Source organism: Lissotriton vulgaris, chromosome 4_1, assembly GCF_964263255.1.
Source record: "Lissotriton vulgaris chromosome 4_1, aLisVul1.2, whole genome shotgun sequence".
Taxonomy (NCBI): domain Eukaryota; kingdom Metazoa; phylum Chordata; class Amphibia; order Caudata; family Salamandridae; genus Lissotriton; species Lissotriton vulgaris.
In genome coordinates, this window is record NC_141691.1 from 1,900,199,552 (window position 1) to 1,900,220,752 (window position 21,201).

Below are 21,201 nucleotides of genomic sequence, written 5' to 3' on the forward strand. Positions count from 1 at the left end.
CGTGACAGCCCTTGCCCGACATGCCCATAGTGCACTTCTAGGTTAAACCCCTGAGGGTACCTTTTGGGTATATAAGCACTACATCTTTGCTGGGCAAACAAGAGGAGAAAAAGACTTCCATGCTGATGCGAGACACTGAGGTTCTTGCACACAGACACTCCAGCACATAGTGGTCTGACATCCCACATGGGGTGTCCTCTTGAGACCAAGACGGGGTCCTTCGCTCTCCCACATGAGGTTATGGGTTTAACTTTATCCTAAGGGGATTATTGGCTTTACACCTATACATCTACATATATGCTAGGTACAGGTAGGTACATCTAGTTAGGGTTGGCATTGTAGGAGTGCGCATTATTACTGTCATGTATCTATATGCCTGCATATATTCATTGTTTTAGCATTATGGTACAATTCGACATTTTCTTTACTCTGCTGGTGCCTATGACTATATATATTTGTTCTGTCTCATGGTTGTTGCAGCACACGTATTTTAGAATGACGCTGGTTCAATAAATGCTTATTGAAAATGTCCCCACCGTTTATTCTGTGTATCTCTTGGAGATACGGTGAGCACGAGTAACTCAGTGAAAAGTAGTGCACTGTTTCCATGATCCCTTAGTGGTCAGGGTTGTCATGTTCAATAGTTGCCAGACGTTATATGCTCCTTGTTAAGAGGGGCTAGTAGTGACACTGTGAGCAAGCTGGACTAACAGATTAACATATCCTTTGGGGGTGTCTGTAATCAGTCTGGACACCTATCCCTTAGTTTATCTTTTGTAAATGCACAGATACTATATAGATTTGTAGGATCTACACGACAAACCTTCTTTTCTAATACAAAGAAGTCACACCTAGGGTAGGCCCTAAATGTCCATTAGGGCTGGGTGCAGTGTATTTAAAAAGTTAGACATGTAGTCTTAAGTTTTACATGTTCCGGTACTGCAAGAGCTACCTCTCCCATAGGATAACATTGGGTTGCCTTATTACTTTTAATAAGTGCCAACATTCACTTGGGAGTAATTAGGAATGTCAAGTTTGGTGTCTGAAGAATTGTAATTCAAACCCCACTTTTATGGTAAGGTTGGATTTTTAGTCACAATTTGAAAATACCACTTATATAAAGTTGGAATCTTTTTCTTCTAACCGTTTGTTTCTACAGCGTGTATCCTGGGACACATGACAAAGTGTGGCTGGTAGTTTGTCTTTGTGAATTACTTCCAGGCAGTGAAACGAAAGAGGATGCAGGATGGGCTATTTCCAACTTGATGAGGGGGAGGAGGGGTTACCTACCACACTTGCATATCACCAAGGCGTTGCCCAGCGCACACTCAAAGTAGTTTTACACTAGTCTTTTGCATCCCCAGAGAAGCTGGGGCCAGGGCAGGGAGGCAAAAAATTCTAAAAACCTCTGAGGGTGATCCTCTTCCGAACCTTCTACTTCTTGAAAGGGGGCACAAGACCTAACTCTTCAGTACACCTCTGGACCTGTGTAAGACTCAGCTGGACTCTGTTACCTTACTGCTGCCTGAGTGAAACAGAGCCGAATGTCAATGCAGGACCACCAGAGTGACTCCAAGGGTTAGTTGGATGGTGTCACACTGGATTCCTCTGGATCACTTTGTTGCCAGAATGGTCCACCTCCAGGCTGTTTCAAGTATGTATGCTTTTATTTCACAGACTATTGAAGTGGCCAGGTAAAGGAAAGGGTGTTGGGAAAGGGAACTGCTGGGAGGGAGACCTAAAAGGAAAAAACACAGATTACCTCTAATGTTACTAACTACTATCTTATTACTTTAATGTTTGTAAACTTTTCCTAGGATTTTATCTGAACGTGTGTTGCGGTCAATGATGTATTGAGATAATGATGTATTGAGTTGATAATGAGAGGGTATTCATTGTTAAAATCAAGTCCCCTAGAAGAAAGATATACAATAACACGTAGTTACATAAGCAAATATTGTAACTTCTAAGCATAATATATACAGATTATTACAGTGTGCTTGGTACACCTACCAGGTCTAATACTGTAGATGTATTTAACCTTCAGGAGTATTACTAGGTTGTTAAAACTTAACTCACTATCCAGACATAATAGTACTTCTTTGTTCAGTTTTAACTAAAATTACACTGAATGCCCGACCTACCTAGCACTTACATCAACTGAAACTTGTCTTTAAAGTACTTCTTTGAAACACAAATGTGCAAGTGAGTCTTGCGCTAAACTCTCTTACCGCCCGAGATCTGGGTCAACCTCAACTTTATTTGTAACCAGAGTCCTGATTTCCTAAAGATTTTCTCCTGTACTTCAGCCTGATGTGAAGAATCCTCTGTCAGCCACAATGAAGTGCAGAAGTCTGTTTCCTTAGATAAGAGATCGGTGGGGAGAGAAGTCAAAGTTTTTCCTAGATGGCAGGCACACGAATAAAGGGCACGTGGGCTAGGGCGGGGCTCTATTTTATACTCTTGAGCCACGCTCAGCCACGCCCAACATGACCGCCGCAAGCTGGTGCCTCGTGAAGCATTGAGTTGCACCATAAATAGGCACACTGTCCGATCCAGGCATAGGAGGGAAAAAATAACAGAGGCGCCAATGGAAATCATAAATAAAAGCACAGTAATAATCAATAGCACAAAATAATGGCAAACCGAAAAGATACAAAAACTAAGGAAGTATAATATTACACTCATGGCTCTATATGCAGAACATAAGGGCAATGCCACCAGTATTTCCTTAAAGCATAAGAGGCATGGATCCTGCCACACCTTTGCCACACCTTTCCCTGCCACACCTTTTATGGGGACACTTGCGTCGGAATGTCCTAGGTGATGGTAGTGTCCTGGAGTCTTCTGTGAGCACCATGACAGATGGCCTCCTTATCGAGCCTCCGGGACAGAAAAGGCTCCAACCATCTTGAACCCAGCATCTGGGCTCTGCTTGCTGTGAGTCTTCTTCCCCAAGTGGCGAAATCCTAGTCCTGGACCCTTGAAAGTAGGCCTGAAGGTGCTCTACCAACCCAACTACCGTCCTGTGGGCAGAAATGATGCAGCTCCACTTTGGAACCTCCGCAGCGCGACCCATCCCAGATGCTGAACCTCACATCTCAGCCCCACAACATCTTCAGAACTGCCGCTGTGCAATGTATCCTCGACGTGGGATCTCACAATGCCCTGCAACCACGATTTAAGATACTTTTTTCAGTGCATATAGCAAGGGAGGGGTGAAGACGGATCAAGTGTTGATCCTAAGGCTCAGATTACCACTCCTGGAGGGAGGAATGGAAGGTCCAGCCAGAGTCAGAGCCCCAAAGAACAATGACTAACAAAAAACGGACTCAGCTGTTCCTGAGAAAGAAGAAGGGTACGGTCAATGAAGGAGAGAGAAAGAAAGGGTAGTGCTCTGTGGAGGGCTACCCTGGGTATCCACTTTGTTGAAATTAATGGCCTCACACACTCTTGCGAGTTTAATGCTTCATCATTGGCGGTTGCGCCTTGTAAGGCAGGTGGTGCAATGCCCTACGGGCTCACCTCAAAGAGGGGCTCTTTATCGGAGATCTTTTTTCCAACAGCCTGTAGGTGAAGTGCAAGTGAGGGGCCAGGGAGAGAATGGATAGTGTAGGGGGGTGATTTAAAATATAGCACGAGGTACCGGAGATCAATTTATTCTGGTGGTTCCCATGCTATATATTAAAAACAGTGGGTAGCCTATGATCGCCAGAAATTAGGATTCCGTATCACGATCTAGAACTACAATTCGTATTGTGAGGTCGACAAGTTTCTCGCCTATGCAATTATGCTGCGATTCTTCAGGACCTAATAATATACATCTATCGCAAAGGAATGACCTAGAAAAGTGTCAACCAATAATACAATTAACTTCCTGTTGTACTACCTGAATTGGACTGCTCTTGCCTAGAGGAGACAAAAGAGAGAATTACCAAAATACAGAGACAACAGGTGCCCTTTATTGACCGTGAACACGCTGTGGTTTATGTGGAAAAAGGTGACTCTGTGGTAGTGACATATTGTGCACAGTGACCAGCTAGTGTTAACTATAATCACAATACCACATACCACAACATTCAAGAGTAAAAATTTATAAAAACAGAATTTTTGACTAAAAATAGCAGCAGTTACTTCATAGTTCCTGATTCACAATCCTACACAGGGGTGCTCTGTTTCTCACCTAAAGGTCAACAGGTGTCAACAGTACCCGGTAGGTGTGACTTCAAGGGGGAGAACCAAAAGGAGTTTAATGGCTATAAGGGAGACAAGTTCACGTAAATTCGAACTGTCAGTGATCCTTAAATGCCTATTAAATTCAAGAGTGTTAAATAATGTGGTTCTCTGGGTGTCATAGGAAATGGGCGAGCGCGCGCCTCATAAATCATACTTTTCATGTTGGATCCAATCCTCTTCTAAACAGTACTAGGTGATCACAATCATATCGCCAAACATCGGGCGTCCGTTCATTCATTAGGAGGGTTCGCAGTATTGTGCAACCTATGTGGTGACCTGTGTGGTAACATCTATGGATCTAAAACGGAGCAAAATACAATACACAGGGGGGTTTTCAATGAATTCATAAGGCTCTCAGTGCCTAGTCAAAAGTCATGTATTGAAGCTAAATAGCGGCATGTAGATCGACATACAGTGAGGCCTTGTGCACCCTACAGTAGCTCGCGGCGACTGTGCCCAGCCCCCATATTAGCAGGTCTGCTTCGTTTATTTTACACACCCCAAGCGCTCTCAAAATAGCAAACCAGCCATGATTATGTCTCGCTTGTATCGGCGTCAGGAGCACTGCGTAGATTGTACCCGACCCCCAATGTGATCAGGTCGGCTCCGTTAGACTAACAACTCAGGCGCGCTGCAATTAACCAAAGCCCTGGATTGTTCCCGACCCCCAAAGTGATCAGGTCGGCTCCGTTATAGTAACAACTCAGGCGCGCTGCAATTAACCAAAGCCCTGGTAGCGGGTCGTTGGAATTGATTTCAAAAGTCCCCTGTAACTGGGGAATCGCAAGCAAAGGTTACTTACTGCTCGAGGCCTTGGTCGAAGCTGTTGTGCCTACCCATCGCTACCGGGATCCGGATAGTGGCGGGTCACGGTGTTCCGGTGATTTTTAGCAATTGTTTGGGGCGTTACCAAAACGCCTAGCATGTCACGTGACTCGCTGTGTTTACACGGGGCCATCTTAGAACGGGTCGGTATTCAGTTGTATGCATGCTTAGGTATACAAAGGTGAATCAATGTTGAATACGTTTTGATTCTATTGCCTTATCTATTCGTATTGTATTTATTGTTTATATTGGAGCATGACCATTAGGTGTCCCTGTGTGTTAAAAGGCACTTCGGTATTAATCCAGTCTAAATAGTCATATTAATGATTATTTCTGACTACAATTTGGTGGGGTCATGAGGAGGTTCAGATATAGATGCAAGGCCGGGGTTTGATGTTAAAACCCATGCTGTGGACTCTCAGTCCTAGGCAGGTTGTTGTATCTAAATAGTCATAGACTACTCCACGGAATGTCCTCGTTAAGTCGCCGTCTGTCTGAGGACAACCTGTGTATCCACCTCTGTTCCTTGTGAAATAAATTCTGTTTGGATTTGTTGTAGGGATCTCAAGGATGAGCCAGCTTAAGGAGTCAGCAGTGTGGTTATGTTCTAAAAAGTGCCGGCACATCTTGGTGTTGGTTTTCTTACATCCGAAATTGCTTCTATGTTCCGATATACGAATTTTCACCAGTCGAGTGGTCATGCCCACATATTGTAGCTCACAAGGGCACTTAAGCAAGTAAATGCAATTGGAGGAGTTGCATTTGGTATGGCTGCGGATTTCCCACGTGAACGTCTCTGTTAATTCGATGGACTTTGTGATGCTCGTAAAAGGACAGACACTGCAGGAGCCGCAGGGGTAATGTCCCTTAACTGGCGGAAGTTGCCAAAGTGTGTTCTGTTTGCGAACTGGACTTTGTTTAGGTCTGGTGTGTACCAACATGTCTTTTATGTTTTTAGACCTTTTGAAGGCAAACTTAGGAGTCTCAAGAGTGAGGTCTCCTGTGTTAAGAATCTGCCAGTGTCTCTTGATAATTTTCTTAAGTTCATTTGAGACAGGAGTGAAAGTTGTCACACAGGTCAGTAAATCATTGCCTTGTGAGCTTCGGGCATTATCCTCCAGCAGGGCCTCTCTATGATTGTTCTGTGCCCGTTTCCGTGCCTTGTAGATCTCCCTAGTAGGGTAGCCTCTATCTTTCAGATTTCGAGAAAGAATGCTAGACTCGTTTCTGTAATCTGTGAGGTTGGTGCAGTTGCGCCTAACCCGCAAAAACTGGCCGAAAGGGAGGGTCAGTCTTAAGGCTCTAGGGTGGTGACTTGAGAAGAGTAAAAGACTGTTTCGGTCCGTGGGCTTCCGATACATTGTGGTATTGATCCTCCCCCCTTCCAGTCTGATGGTAAGGTCCAGGAATGCTATCCTGGAGTGAGAGGCAGTGATCGTGAAGGTAAGGAACTCATTCAAGGTGTTCAACCAAGCGAAGAACTCCAGGTACAAATGTGATGTCCCTGTCCAGAGTATGAGGATATCATCAATGAACCTCCTCCACAGTATGATATTAGAGTGGTAAGGGTTCATTGGTCCATTGATGTATTGTTCCTCAAAATCTGCCATGTAGAGGCAGGCCACCGAAGGAGCAAAGGTGCTGCCCATGGATGTTCCCTGGGTCTGGTGATAATGTTGCCCTTTGAACTCAAAGAAATTCTCTGTCAGGGCAAGATCAGCACATTCCATGACGAATGAGGGTGGTGTGGACGAGGTCCATTCTTCCATATTGAGAATCCTCTTAATCACCCCGAGTGTGGCCCTCTGTGGAATGTTGGTATAGAGGGCCTCCACATCGAGGGTGATAAGGAAGTCAATTTGAATGTCCTCCTGTAAATTGTCAAGGGGGCGTAGAACGTCCTTAGTGTCTTGAACATAGGACGGGATCCTCTTCACTAAGGGTTGCAAGAAGTGGTCGCAGAATTGTGATAGGGGCTCCAATATCGAGCCTATACCCGAAACAATCGGGCGACCGGGCACTGGTGTTGTCCCCTTGTGAATTTTGGGGAGGGTGTAAAAATAAGGCACACTTGGGTCTTTTTTCACTAGGAATTCCGCCTCTTTTTTAGTGATCCAATCTTGGCATTCTGCAGATTCCACCAACCCTGTTATGGTGGTTTTGAGTCGTTCCGTAGGGTCAGCTGGAATGGGGGTGTAGTAGCGTCTGTCCCCTAATTGTCTTAGACACTCTGTTTCATAGTCCTTGGTGTCCATTATAACCGTGGCTCCACCCTTATCAGCCTGTTTTATAGTAATGGTTTCATCATTACCCAAGGAGTTGAGTATCTGTATCTCCATATTGGACAGATTGTGGTGTGTCTTGCACGGTCTAAGGGCTCCAATGTCCTTGAGCACAGCCTGTTCATATGTCAGAACTTCGCTAGGTACCATCCCACTGTGTGGCGTAAAAGTTGATGGGTTATGGAGACCTGAGTCAGTACGTACTTCACCGGGTCTACCATCAAAGAAGGCTTTTAATCTGACCTTCCTGAAGAATTTCTGGATTTCGCAGTTTAATTCGAAGTTGTCTATTCGAGGGGTCGGTACAAAGCCCAATCCTTTCTGGAGGACTTTATCTTCTGGTGTTGTGAGTTGGCGTGATGATAGATTCACAACCAAACTCACTTCCTTCCTGTCCTGCTCCTGGTTTCCATCCCTAGAGTTTGTGTGTCCTACCACTGCACCCTCTTGTCTGAAGCGTTTCCTCGCCCGCGCCCTCTGCCCCAACCTCTGTCTAAAAAAGGCTTCTGATTCATGCTATGTGGGGCAAACTGAGGGGGGTACTGGGGTACAAAGGGGGTCATGGGATGTTGAAAATGTGGAAATTGCCACATCGGAGGTCCCTGATAGGGGGGATGTTGATAGAAGGACTGCCCCCGTTTTCCTCCTCTATTGCCTCTTTGGGGTCCAGGCTGCCACTCATCTCCGCTCGAGTTGTTGTCACTATTAGAGCCTCGTCTAGATGAGGTGGTGCTTGAGTCGGAGAGATATCCTGTCCCTGGTGGAACAAAGTCATCCTTAAGATAGGGATATGCTTTCTCTTTGGAGAAACGGTCAATATCCTTTTGTAATTTTGCCACTTTCTGTTTCATTAAGAAATCCTTCTGTTCTGTGATTTCTTTGTTGAGCTCTGCTAGCTTAGTCTTAAAACCAGTATTCTGTCCAGTGTTTTTTAGGGCAATTTCTGCTGCCTGAATTTTAATTAAGAGCTCATCTGCCAAACGTTTGGCCGTGTTAACCAGGAGAATAAGTAGGTCATGCGTACACTTCCATGAAATGAGGGACCATTCTATCTTAAACTGGCCGTCCTCCCAGAAAATCCTGGGGAAATTTTTAACAATAAGGCCGTTTGGTGCTATTTTCGCCTTAAAGTACTCGGCCATGAGTGCTCCATGTAGAGTGATTCTAACCCACTCTCTTTTCATATCAGAGAGTGATTTCCAGTCCGAGGAGTTACTCCCTGTCGCGGTTTCTATGTCTATGCCCAACATGGACGGGAGTCTATGAATAGCTGCTGCGTCATCATCACCAAAACTGAGTCCTTGTCCATCCATGTTGAAGTGGTGAGGAGTTATTGGTGAAATGAAGAAATAATGACACAAAGGTGGGTGATAATACTAAAAAGTATATCAACCCGGTCCGTGGGATAGTAGCCAGGGACTCAAAAAGATATGGGGGATAGAACAACACTTACCCACCTAGAGATTAGATCCCCACGGTTGTTAGCCGTGCATGGTATATAGCAAGGGAGGGGTGAAGACGGATCAAGTGTTGATCCTAAGGCTCCGATTACCACTCCTGGAGGGAGGAATGGAAGGTCCAGCCAGAGTCAGAGCCCCAAAGAACAATGACTAACAAAAAACGGACTCGGCTGTTCCTGAGAAAGAAGAAGGGTACGGTCAATAAAGGAGAGAGAAAGAAAGGGTAGTGCTCTGTGGAGGGCTATCCTGGGTATCCACTTTGTTGGAATTAATGGCCTCACACACTCTTGCGAGTGTCATGCTTCATCATTGGCGGTTGCTCCTCGTAGGGCAGGCGGTGCAATGCCCTACGGGCTCACCTCAAAGATCTTTTTTCCAACAGCCTGTAGGTGAAGTGCAAGTGAGGGGCCAGGGAGAGAATGGATAGTGTAGGGGGGTGATTTAAAATGTAGCACGAGGTACCGGAGATCAATTTATTCTGGTGGTTCCCATGCTATATATTAAAAACAGTGGGTAGCCTATGATCCCCAGAAATTAGGATTCCGTATCACGATCTAGAACTACAATTCGTATCGTGAGGTCGACATGTTTCTCGCCTATGCAATTATGCTGCGATTCTTCAGGACCTAATAATATACATCTATCGCAAAGGAATGACCTTTGATTGTTCTGTGCCCGTTTCCGTGCCTTGTAGATCTCCCTAGTGGGGTAGCCTCTATCTTTCAGATTTCGAGAAAGAATGCTAGACTCGTTTCTGTAATCTGTGAGGTTGGTGCAGTTGCGCCTAACCCGCAAAAACTGGCCGAAAGGGAGGTTCAGTCTTAAGGCTCTAGGGTGGTGACTTGAGAAGAGTAATAGACTGTTTCGGTCCGTGGGCTTCCGATACATTGTGGTATTGATCCTCCCCCCTTCCAGTCTGATGGTAAGGTCCAGGAATGCTATCCTGGAGTGAGAGGCAGTGATCGTGAAGGTAAGGAACTCATTCAAGGTGTTCAACCAAGCGAAGAACTCCAGGTACAAGTGTGATGTCCCTGTCCAGAGTATGAGGATATCATCAATGAACCTCCTCCACAGTATGATATTAGAGTGGTGACGCCGATACAAGCGAGACATAATCATGGCTGGTTTGCTATTTTGAGAGCGCTTGGGGTGTGTAAAATAAACGAAGCAGACCTGCTAATATGGGGGCTGGGCACAGTCGCCGCGAGCTACTGTAGGGTGCACAAGACCTCACTGTATGTCGATCTACATGCCGCTATTTAGCTTCAATACATGACTTTTGACTAGGCACTGAGAGCCTAATGAATTAATTGAAAACCCCCCCTGTGTATTGTATTTTGCTCCATTTTAGATCCATAGCTGTTACCACACAGGTCACCACATAGGTTGCACAATACTGCGAACCCTCCTAATGAATGAACGGACGCCCGATGTTTGGCGATATGATTGTGATCACCTAGTACTGTTTAGCAGAGGATTGGATCCAACATGAAAAGTATGATTCATGAGGCGCGCGCTCGCCCATTTCTTATGACACCCAGAGAACCACATTATTAAACACTCTTGAATTTAATAGGCATTTAAGGATCACTGACAGTTCGAATTTACGTGTACTTGTCTCCCTTATAGCCATTAAACTCCTTTTGGTTCTCCCCCTTGAAGTCACACCTACCGGGTACTGTTGACACCTGTACTCCTTGACCTTTAGGTGAGTAACAGAGCACCCCTGTGTAGGATTGTGAATCAGGAACTATGAAGTAACTGCTGCTATTTTTAGTCAAAAATTCTGTTTTTATAAATGTTTACTCTTGAATGTTGTGGTATGTGGTATTGTGATTATAGTTAACACTAGCTGGTCACTGTGCACAATATGTCACTACCACAGAGTCACCTTTTTCCACATAAACCACAGCGTGTTCACGGTCAATAAAGGGCACCTGTTGTCTCTGTATTTTGGTAATTCTCTCTTTTGTCTCCTCTAGGCAAGAGCAGTCCAATTCAGGTAGTACAACAGGAAGTTAAATGTATTATTAGTTGACACTTTTCTAGGTCATTCCTTTGCGATAGATGTATATTATTAGGTCCTGAAGAATCGCAGCATAATTGCATAGGCGAGAAACATGTCGACCTCACGATACGAATTGTAGTTCTAGATCGTGATACGGAATCCTAATTTCTGGCGATCATAGGCTACCCACTGTTTTTAATATATAGCATGGGAACCACCAGAATAAATTGATCTCCGGTACCTCGTGCTATATTTTAAATCCCCCCCCCTACACTATCCATTCTCTACCTGGCCCCTCACTTGCACTTCACCTACAGGCTGTTGGAAAAAAGATCTCCGATAAAGAGCCCCTCTTTGAGGTGAGCCCGTAGGGCATTGCACCGCCTGCCCTACGAGAAGCAACCGCCAATGATGAAGCATGACACTCGCAAGAGTGTGTGAGGCCATTAATTCCAACAAAGTGGATACCCAGGGTAGCCCTCCACAGAGCACTACCCTTTCTTTCTTTCTCCTTTATTGACCGTACCCTTCTTCTTTCTCCGGAACAGCCGAGTCCGTTTTTTGTTAGTCACTTTTTTCAGTGCGCCTAATTTGGTCCCTGTATCCAGCCCGCTCTCCATCTTGGTTGGCCTGAAATTGTGACTTTGTCACAGTTTAGCGTGTCTAGATAATTATAGTTGGTGCTTTGTGCTTCTAGGCAATATTTTCACTCAGTTCTTTGAAATGTAATATCTCTGGTTCAACTGATAGGATTTTTTGTCATTTTGTCCTCAGCTTATGTAGGAAGTGTTACTCTAATTTTCTAGACTGGTGTGAGCTTTTCTTGTGTTGCGATTTTACTTCGTACTGTTTGAAGTGCTGCGTAAACACTTTACATATTGCCTCCAAGTTAAGCCTGACTGCTTTGTGCCAGTCTGCCAGAAGATTAAGCACAGGTGAATGTGGGGTTTGCTGGTGACTTGAGCCTGACAGGAATTTTGGTTTCTGCCTGAGTAGTGTTTCACTCCCCTCAACCAATGACCCAATTTCCACTAAAGCATTGTTCATGCATCTCAGGCAGTGGTGAATGCTGCGCTCCAGCATAAACTATTCTGGTTTAGATGTACCAAGGTCCTGATAATCTTCACCAGCTTGTTTGCTGAAACCTTTGCCAGGATCTTGGTCTCTACTTTAAGTAGGGACATGGGCCTATACCACCCACACATATCTAGTGGCTTCTGTGGCTCAGTATTACTCTGATTGTGGCCCTTCGCAGATCATGCAGCAGCATCCCACACACACCAGGGTTTTATTGTACATGTCAAGTAATGGCACAACCAAGTGTGACAAGTTTTTCTTAAAACTTTTGAGTGGTTCTCCATTAGATCCAGGGGTTTCCTCCGATTGTAACTTTTGCATAGCTTTCACAATTTCTTCATAAGTTCATGGTTCCTCCAAGCCCTGTCTGTGAGTGCCTAAGAGTCTGGGCACAATCAGGTATTCGACGCTCGGATGGGCCAGCTCAGCCATTGTCTGAGGTTGCTCTGCATAAAAGCTTGTGCACTAGGATGCAAATATTTGCTCTAATTGATGAGGAGCTGTGAATATTTGACTTATGATAGTGGTAATGCTTGGGACCAGCCACAGAATCTTGCTCCCTATTTGCTAGCCAATGTAGTAGTTGCCCAATCTTTTCTCCAACTTTGTATATCTTATACTGTGCCCTCGTAATAGCTAAGAAACAGTCTCTCACAGCTTCTGTCAGTGCCCCATCCTCTTCGTCGCTATATTTGGCCTTTTGTGGTTAACTGGGGACACCACGTCTCCTGAATATATCACTTTCTAGACCTGTTATTTCTCTGTGTCTTTGGCGTCTGGCTGCTGTCTTGTAGGGGACTGTCTGCCCCATCAGTAGCACCTTTAATGCCTCCCAGAGTATGGTAGTGGGGACTACTGTTCCCTTATTTGTGTCTAAATAATAAGTAATTTGCTACCAGAACAAGTCTTTTAAGGGTACATCTAGGGGCCACCAGGCGCATAATCGGCATTGTCTGGCCTGTCGTCTTATGGGTAACATTAACCCATTGCGTGCTGCCGTCGGCCGACGGGAGCACTACCTCCCTATGGCTTTTCTATATGCTGTAAGTTATATTATACTAGGTAGCTACCCTACTTCAAAATTAATAGGAGCCCGAAATAGCAAGCTCTCAATCCAATCTAATATTTACCTCAGATGACTAAATATTATGTTATGTCTATTTGTATAGTGCTCTAATCACCCCTGAGGGTATCCAAATACTTTCACAGGTGGGTCCATGGCTGCCTTCCAGAAGAGATTATTTAAGAGCCAAGTCTTCAGCTTGTGTGTAACAAAACCTCTTGAGATCCACTCATGGCACACCACCCTCGAATCCCCTGGTTGTATAGTTATAAAAAATATCTGTAGTTCTTAGGTTTGCATGAGTGGAAAAACAGCACTGCCCCAAGTACTGCAGCTACCCCAGTTTATCCAGTATTTGGGTGTCTTTCATAGATTCACATGCCTGAATCATTCCCCGTCGCCGAGACGGGAGCCTCCGGTACATAAAAAAGTAATGTCCTAAGGACATACATAGAGAATATAGGCCGAAGGCCTCCCCTTTTGGGGCCTTTCCACGTCCTTATGTAAAAAGGACCGAATTCTCATCGTTAGCCAATCAGCTCCGACCTCCCTCTAGAACCTTCCCGGGAGGAGCCTCAGTCCCTCAGATTTTTCTACCGCACGTTGTGCTAGGGAGTCTCCAACCTGAGCTCTTCAGGTTTTCCAAAATTCGAAGTCTCAAACTTCGCCGAAGTTCAAGGATTTTTATCCTATCATCGACTACATGTCGGAATCTAATAAGAAAGCGTCGTCCATGGCGGACTCACAGAAGAAAGCCCTTCTAAGGGCCTGTTCCTCCTGCGGCAAGCAGCGGATTCAAGCGGAGGACAAGCACGACCTGTGCTTATATTGCCTGTACCCTGACCACGTCACTGACAAGTGTAGGGTGTGTAGAGCCTTCCCAAAGAAGACGGTTAAGGAAAGGGAAACTCGCCTTCGCGAATGGCTCGACAGGCTTAAGGTCCGAGACACTCTGGAATCTTCCGAGGGTAGTGTCTCCGCGACCTCCAAGGTCTCCAGGAAGAGACCCAGGGTGCAGTCCCCTGGAGAGACAGACACTCCTCCTAAGAAGGCGCACAAAAAGCCTTCGGAGGCACGCTCAACCACCTCCTCCGTGTCTGTTAAGGATGGCCAGAGGTTCAAGAAGCCCGCTCCATCTACTAAGCGGACCACCTCAGTCACGACCACTGTGTCGACCACTACGGCCTCATCGCCCTCCGCGACGGCCACGACGACCACCACTGCGTCCTCAGGCGCACCGGTCTCCTCGACCATTCCTCTGAAACCTTCAGCCAGTACGAAGACGGCCTCTTCGTCACCTAAGAGGTCTAAATCTACAGGTACGCCTTCGCCGAAAACACCTCATACCGAAGGCTCGTCACCTAAAACGTCGAAGTCAAGTTCAAAAAGCACACCTTCGACAAAGATATCTCAAGTCCAAGGCCCTGCCATCAGTGACACGGCGAAACTCTTATCCCCGCAAAAGGTGATACCATTGACCCTGACGGAGGTGCCCAAATCAACAACGCACTCGGCGGGGGCGCCATCTTCTCGCACGTCGTCGGAAGAGACCCCGGCGCCATCTTGGAAAGAATCGAGATTGGTCGAAGTCTCTATTCACTCGACTCCAACGCCCTCGGTTCGCACACCGGTGGAGTTGGCACCCGAGCAAGAACAGGAAACACTCCAGAGTGAGGAGTCAGACGAGGAACAGGAGGTTCACGAAGAACGCCAGGACGTCCACGAGATCCGGGACGAAGTTATGTATCAAGCCAGCTCCATGAACGTCGACACGGTGACCACCCCGATGATCTGTTTGCCACTGTCTCTGGTCAACGATTTGAAATCACTGGTGCAGGACTATAAACAACGGTTCCCGGACGCCGACAGCGGTACCCAGGTACCGGTCACCCAAGCGCAACCATCGGCCTCGCACCCTTCCGCTCCCCAGGCCCGTCCTCTGAGCCAACTCCGACCGCAAACTCAGGCGGAGGACTCATCGGAAAGCGAGGAGGATGAGACGGACTTAGAGGAAGGCGAGGTACAAGACGTAGCCTCGGACCACAGAGACGACGATGCCGATGCTGCGTCATCACACCATTCGTCTACCCCGGCATCCCCGCGACCGCGCCACTCTGAAGCGGCGGACGTGGGAGGTTTCCACAAACTGGTGGACAGAGCTGCAAGGAGGTTTCACATGGCAGTGGAATCCGCGGAAACGGAATGCTTCCTCCATGATTTCAAGGAGCACACCCAGAAATCGACCAAGTCTATTCCTCTTATAGACTTTCTATGGGAACCGGGCAAGAAGCTGATGCTCACGCCTGCCTCGGTGCCTGCGGTGGTTCCGCGCCTAGACAAAAAATATAAGGCCCCGAACTCCGCACCTGCCTGCCTGACCGGCCACCCCAAACCGGACTCGGTTGTCACTCAGGCGGCCCAAAAACAATCCCGCAACCCCTCCTCGCCGCTGTCCGCGCCCCCGGACAAGGACGGAAGGAAGCTGGACACCATAGGCAAGAGGTTCTCTACCACATCCGCCATGTCCATCAAGGTGGCAAATTCCATCGCCCTCCTTGGCCGCTACAACCGCCAGCTATGGGAGGACATAGCTCCCTATCTACAAAGTCTGCCAGACGCGGTCCAGGATGAGGTGAAAGCTCTTCTAGCGGAAGGACAAAACTCCGCGGCAGAAATTATCGACTGCGCCATCGACGCAGCCATGACGGGATTCCGCCAGTTGGCCGGGGCTGCCGTGCTCCGCCGCCAAGGCTGGCTCAAAGCAACGTCCTTTCGGCAGGAGGTCCAATCTAAGGTGCTGGATATGCCGTTCGATGGTCAATTCCTCTTCGGGGAGAAGATAGACGAAGCACTCCAGGCCATCAAGAAAGATACGGATACGGCGAGGGCTCTGGGCTCCCTCCAGTCCCGGAACCAATCCTTTCGGGGGGGCCGCTCCAGAGGTCAATACTCTTACAGAGGTTCCTACCAAATCGGTCGTCTTACTCCTACGGCAACAGGAACCAGCCCCAGCAAAAACAACAGTCCCGACAATCGTCCTATGGGAGGTCATCCTTCAGAGGCAAATCCGCCAAGAAGGGCACTGGTGGCCGCCAGTGACCATTTACTCCAGCCAGTCCCACCACCGTCTCAATCCTTTCGAATTGGGGGAAAGCTGACCCACTTCCTCCAAAATTGGCAAAAAATCACTACGGATCGGTGGGTACTACAAATTATTCAATTTGGACATTCCCTCGAATTAGTCAACACCCCTCCCACCACTCCCCCGCTGAAGCGTGCTCACAAACACCTGCACCTCCTTCTCAGGGAAGTCTCCGCCATGCTGGTCAAAGGAGCCATCGAAAGAGTCCCAAAGTCCCAGAAGGGGAAGGGTTTTTATTCCCACTTCTTCCTAGTCCAGCAGAAAGGGGACAAGTGGAGGCCGATCTTAGACCTCCGGGCGCTCAACGCCTTCCTGCGGACTCAATCCTTCCGGATGGTCTCAATCCAGGAGATCCTGGGAGCACTGAAAAGAGGAGACTCGATGGTCTCCCTGGACTTACAGGACGCCTACTACCATATCCCCATCCTCGTCAGGCACAGGAAGTACCTACGGTTCGAAATAGCGGGCAGACATTACCAGTTCAAGGTCTTGCCATTCGGCCTCAAATCTGCGCCACGTATCTTCACAAAGTGCTTGGCGCCGGTGGCAGCCTTCCTGCGACAAAGGGGTCACCAGGTGTTCCCCTACCTGGACGACTGGCTGGTGAAGGCACCTTCCCCGGAGGACGCGCTGGCTTCCTTCACCGCCTGCAGCGCTCTTTTCCAACAGCTGGGTCTGACAATCAACCTCAAAAAATCATGCACTACTCCATCAACGAGGATCACCTTCCTAGGGGCTACCCTGGACACGAAGCGCGCGAAGGCTTTCCCCTCAGAGGACAGGATCAGCAAAATACTGTCTCTGGCCGCGGCGGTGGCCAAGAAGCCTCGCATCAAGGTCCGGACATTCACCTCCTTGCTAGGGATGATGTCTTCATGCATTCTCCTCGTACCACACTGCAGGCTCCGCATGCGCCCCCTGCAGGAGGCGTTGGCGAGACAATGGAAACAGAGTTCCGGCTCCTTCGAAGACATTATCACAATCACACCGGCCATCATAAAGGCCCTTCTGTGGTGGAGAAACCGGACACACCTGACGGCCGGCTTGCAGTTCCTCCTGCCGCCGGCACCACTGGTCATCACGACCGATGCCTCACTGGAAGGCTGGGGCGCAGTACTGTTGGACCTTCGAGTCAGCGGCAAATGGGACGATCAGGAGAAACAACTACACATCAACCTGCTGGAACTGAGAGCAGTGTATCTGGCTCTGCAGGCCTTCCTGCCACGTATCGGCACTTCCCCTGTGCTCGTCAAAACAGACAACACCACGACGATGCACTACCTGAACAAACAAGGGGGAACGCGATCTCTCTCTCTCTCACGAGAATCGCAAAAAATCTGGAACTGGTTGGTGGCGCACGGCCTCTCCCTCAAAGCGGAGTACGTTCCAGGGAAGGACAACACTATCGCAGACGCCCTCAGCAGACAGACCTCTCTCTCCCACGAATGGGAGCTCAACGACGACACGGTGGCACACGTCTTCTCACAATGGGGCACCCCGAGGATCGATCTCTTCGCGACGGCAGGGAACGCCAAATGCCGAAGCTACGCAAGCTGGCATCCCCAACGGGGGTCGCTGGGAAATGCTTTTTCCATCGGCTGGTCCAGCGTGTTTGCGTACGCTTTTCCTCCGTTCCCGATGATACCGAGGCTCCTCCGGAAGATGAGGACGGAACCGTGCACCCTGATACTGATTGCTCCGTACTGGCCGAGACAACATTGGTTCTCGGACCTGCTTCGCCTGTCCATCAGGCCCCCGATTCACCTGCGACAACACCCGAACCTCTTGACAATGTCCGGAGGCCAGGTACACCACCCGAACCTCCGTTCGCTCAACTTATCGGCCTGGCTCCTGAGCACAGAGAGTTCGGAGACCTAGATATCCCGCAGGACTGCAGGGCAGTACTGGCCAAAGCGAGGGCGGGCAGCACGAACAAGACCTACTCGCTGAAGTGGAAGAGGTTCTGCGTGTGGTGTTCGGAACAAGGCTTACACCCCCTCCGGGTCACCCCAGTACAGCTGCTACCGTACCTCCTACACCTGGCTCAATCGGGGCTGGCTCACGCCTCCATTAAGGTTCATCTGGCTGCGATTTCTAGGTTCACCAGGACCCCATCAGGACCCTCCCTCTGGTCCAGTCGACTGATTAAGCAATTTCTGAAAGGGCTCTACAGATCCTTTCCGAGACCTCGGAAGGTCCCTCCAACCTGGCAGTTGAACTTGGTGCTCAACCAACTCATGAAACACCCATTCGAGCCCATACACCGGGCCTCGCTCAAGCATCTTTCCTGGAAAACGGCTCTCCTGCTAGCCCTGACGTCAGCCAGACGGGTCAGCGAACTTCAGGCGCTGTCTATTCAGGAACCGTACCTCCAATTCAGGCACGACCGAGTGGTACTCAGGCCCAACCCTAAATTCATTCCTAAGGTGCCGTCAGACTTTCATCTGAACGAACCAATTGTCCTCAAGTCGTTCTTTGCGGACCCTTCTACAGCAGCAGAAAGGGCGCTGCATTCTTTGGACCTTAAACGATGTCTCAAATTCTACTTGGACAGGACCAAAGACATCAGGAAGTCTTCTCAACTCTTTGTAGCCTACAGCAACCCGCGCATGGGGTTGCCCTTGACAAAACAGAGCATCTCCCGCTGGATTTCTTCAGCAATTGCTTTCTGCCATGATCAGGCCGGACGGCCTTTGACAGACCGAGTGGCTGCCCACTCGACCAGAGCGATGTCAACGTCAGCGGCGCTTTTCGCTGGAGTGACGATCCTGGACATCTGCCGAGCGGCGACATGGAAGTCCCCGCACACCTTTTCCAAGCACTACTGCCTGGACATCGAACTGCAGAAGGACGCTGCAGTGGGACAAGCGGTGCTGCGCCATCTCTTCCAATAAGGTGAGCCTTACCTCGTCCCGCCATCCAGGTATGCACATTCTTCATGGTATTTGTTTTCTCGGCTATCTGCATGACTGTATAGTACCATGTTTCTCTCACATTGTCTGTCATTTATGCAGGCCTGCTGGTTGTGGGAATGTGCTTTACCACTATGCATGTATAACTGCTAACTACTCTGATTCAGGCATGTGAATCTATGAAAGACACCCAAATACTGGATAAGAAATGCGTTACTTACCTGTAACAGCAGTTATCCAGTATTGGTGTCTTTCATAGATTCACATGCAACCCTCCCGCCTCCCCGGTAAGGACTCACGTACCTCTATGTCGACATTGCGACACCCTAGCTGGGTGCGTACGAAAATCTGAGGGACTGAGGCTCCTCCCGGGAAGGTTCTAGAGGGAGGTCGGAGCTGATTGGCTAACGATGAGAATTCGGTCCTTTTTACATAAGGACGTGGAAAGGCCCCAAAAGGGGAGGCCTTCGGCCTATATTCTCTATGTATGTCCTTAGGACATTACTTTTTTATGTACCGGAGGCTCCCGTCTCGGCGACGGGGAATGATTCAGGCATGTGAATCTATGAAAGACACCAATACTGGATAACTGCTGTTACAGGTAAGTAACGCATTTCTTCTTATCTCTCAATGTAGCACTTTTGGGCCATTTTTTGTCGTAGTCTTGTGGCACACCCCCACAAGGTACCGTTCTTATTGGGGAATAAGTGAGAACTCTGGGTGGTAGAAATGATGTCTCCCTGCAAATTCCAGAACTCTGCTTGACAGAAATGTGCAAAACATGTTTTTTTTGGGGACATTTGAGGTTTGCAAGGGATTCTGGGTACAATTTTTAGTTGGGGATGCAAGATAGCCTGACTGCAAGATGGACACCCCTAGCAAGGCTCCTCCGGCTGAAGCATTAATCTGTGGTGTCAGAACGTTTATGAGCAACGCACCAACTGGCATCTGCGGTGAAATGTGATAGGAGGCGGCCATGCTTATTGTTTCCCCAATTGGTAGTTCCCGCAGAATTCTGTGCGGCTGGATTTTCTTAGCCGTGCTGGGCCCAGACCATGCAATTGGAGTGGCCTTGCTGATCGGCACCTCCTGTTGTACCTTGTGCGTTTGCAGTGGATGTGAGAAAAATGTTTTTAGTCAAAGTTTGAGTTTTGCAAGGGCTTCTGGGAAACAAAACTGGTGAGAACATGGATATCTACTTTTCAAAAATGTGCACGTGTGCTACGCTTCCCTTGGTGCCAGCTGAGCTAGGGCCCAAAATCTACATCTAACCATCTTATATATTTTTTTTTTAAAAAGGCCAGTTTTCTGTTGAACAATAGGATGCGTCCGTATTGCGTTTTGGGCCCATTCTTCCTGCACACACTAGGCCTACCCACACAATGAGGTACCATTTTTACCAGAAGACATGTGGGAGCATAGAATAGTAGAACATTTGTTATTACCAATTTGATTTTGCTGCATTTGTGCCTAACAAATATAACCCAGTGCGTATGAAAGAAGACATTTTGAAAAATAACCCTCTAAATCGTGTGCTAGTACGGGTACTCACAAATTCAGAGATGTACAAATAACCTCTGTTTCTGAACTCCACATCTTGTGACCATTTCAAAAATACATAGGTTTCCTTAATACCCATTTTTTCACTCTACATATTTCACCATATAAATTGGTCTGTACTTGTTCACAATGAAACACAATTGTATGGTACCGCTCAGTTGTTGGCTCTGTGTACCTTGGGTTCTCCGAGAACATTGTAAAAGCATATGCGTTCTAAAAACATGCATGGTATAGGTACAACTTGGTAAAATCCTCGTTGTAGAGACGGTTTCCCATCAAAATGTTTTTGTATGGACCTGTGTAAAAGTCGCAATTAAGAACCAAAAACTTTAGGTTTCATTGCCAACAGCTTTAGTACTTTATTACAGTTCCACGTGCCCACCCATACCTTTTTGCAAGGAAAGGCCTATTTATGAATTAATGCCTGGTGGGGCGAGGAACTGCAAAGCTTCAGGAATTCAAGAGTCCTCGAGGCTCAGCTTACGTGCCTTCGTTTTCGAGTGCTGTAGCACTGGCTCTTATCTCTCGATGTAAAGTTTGCTTCTATTACATTCCGACTTCTGGTTTGATAAGTTACATTTTAAATGCCTTTGAACTAGAACGGATTTGGTCTAATTTGAGAGGAGCACATACGTG

At 47.7% G+C, this 21,201-nt stretch overlaps 1 protein-coding gene across 5 annotated transcripts in view; it reads left to right on the top strand.

Annotated features, from left to right (window-relative positions):
* The window catches only part of EFR3A (EFR3 homolog A), a 1,108,455-nt gene that overhangs the window by 300,456 nt on the left and 786,798 nt on the right, over nucleotides 1-21,201 (top strand). The gene's annotated exons all lie outside the window — the stretch shown is intronic.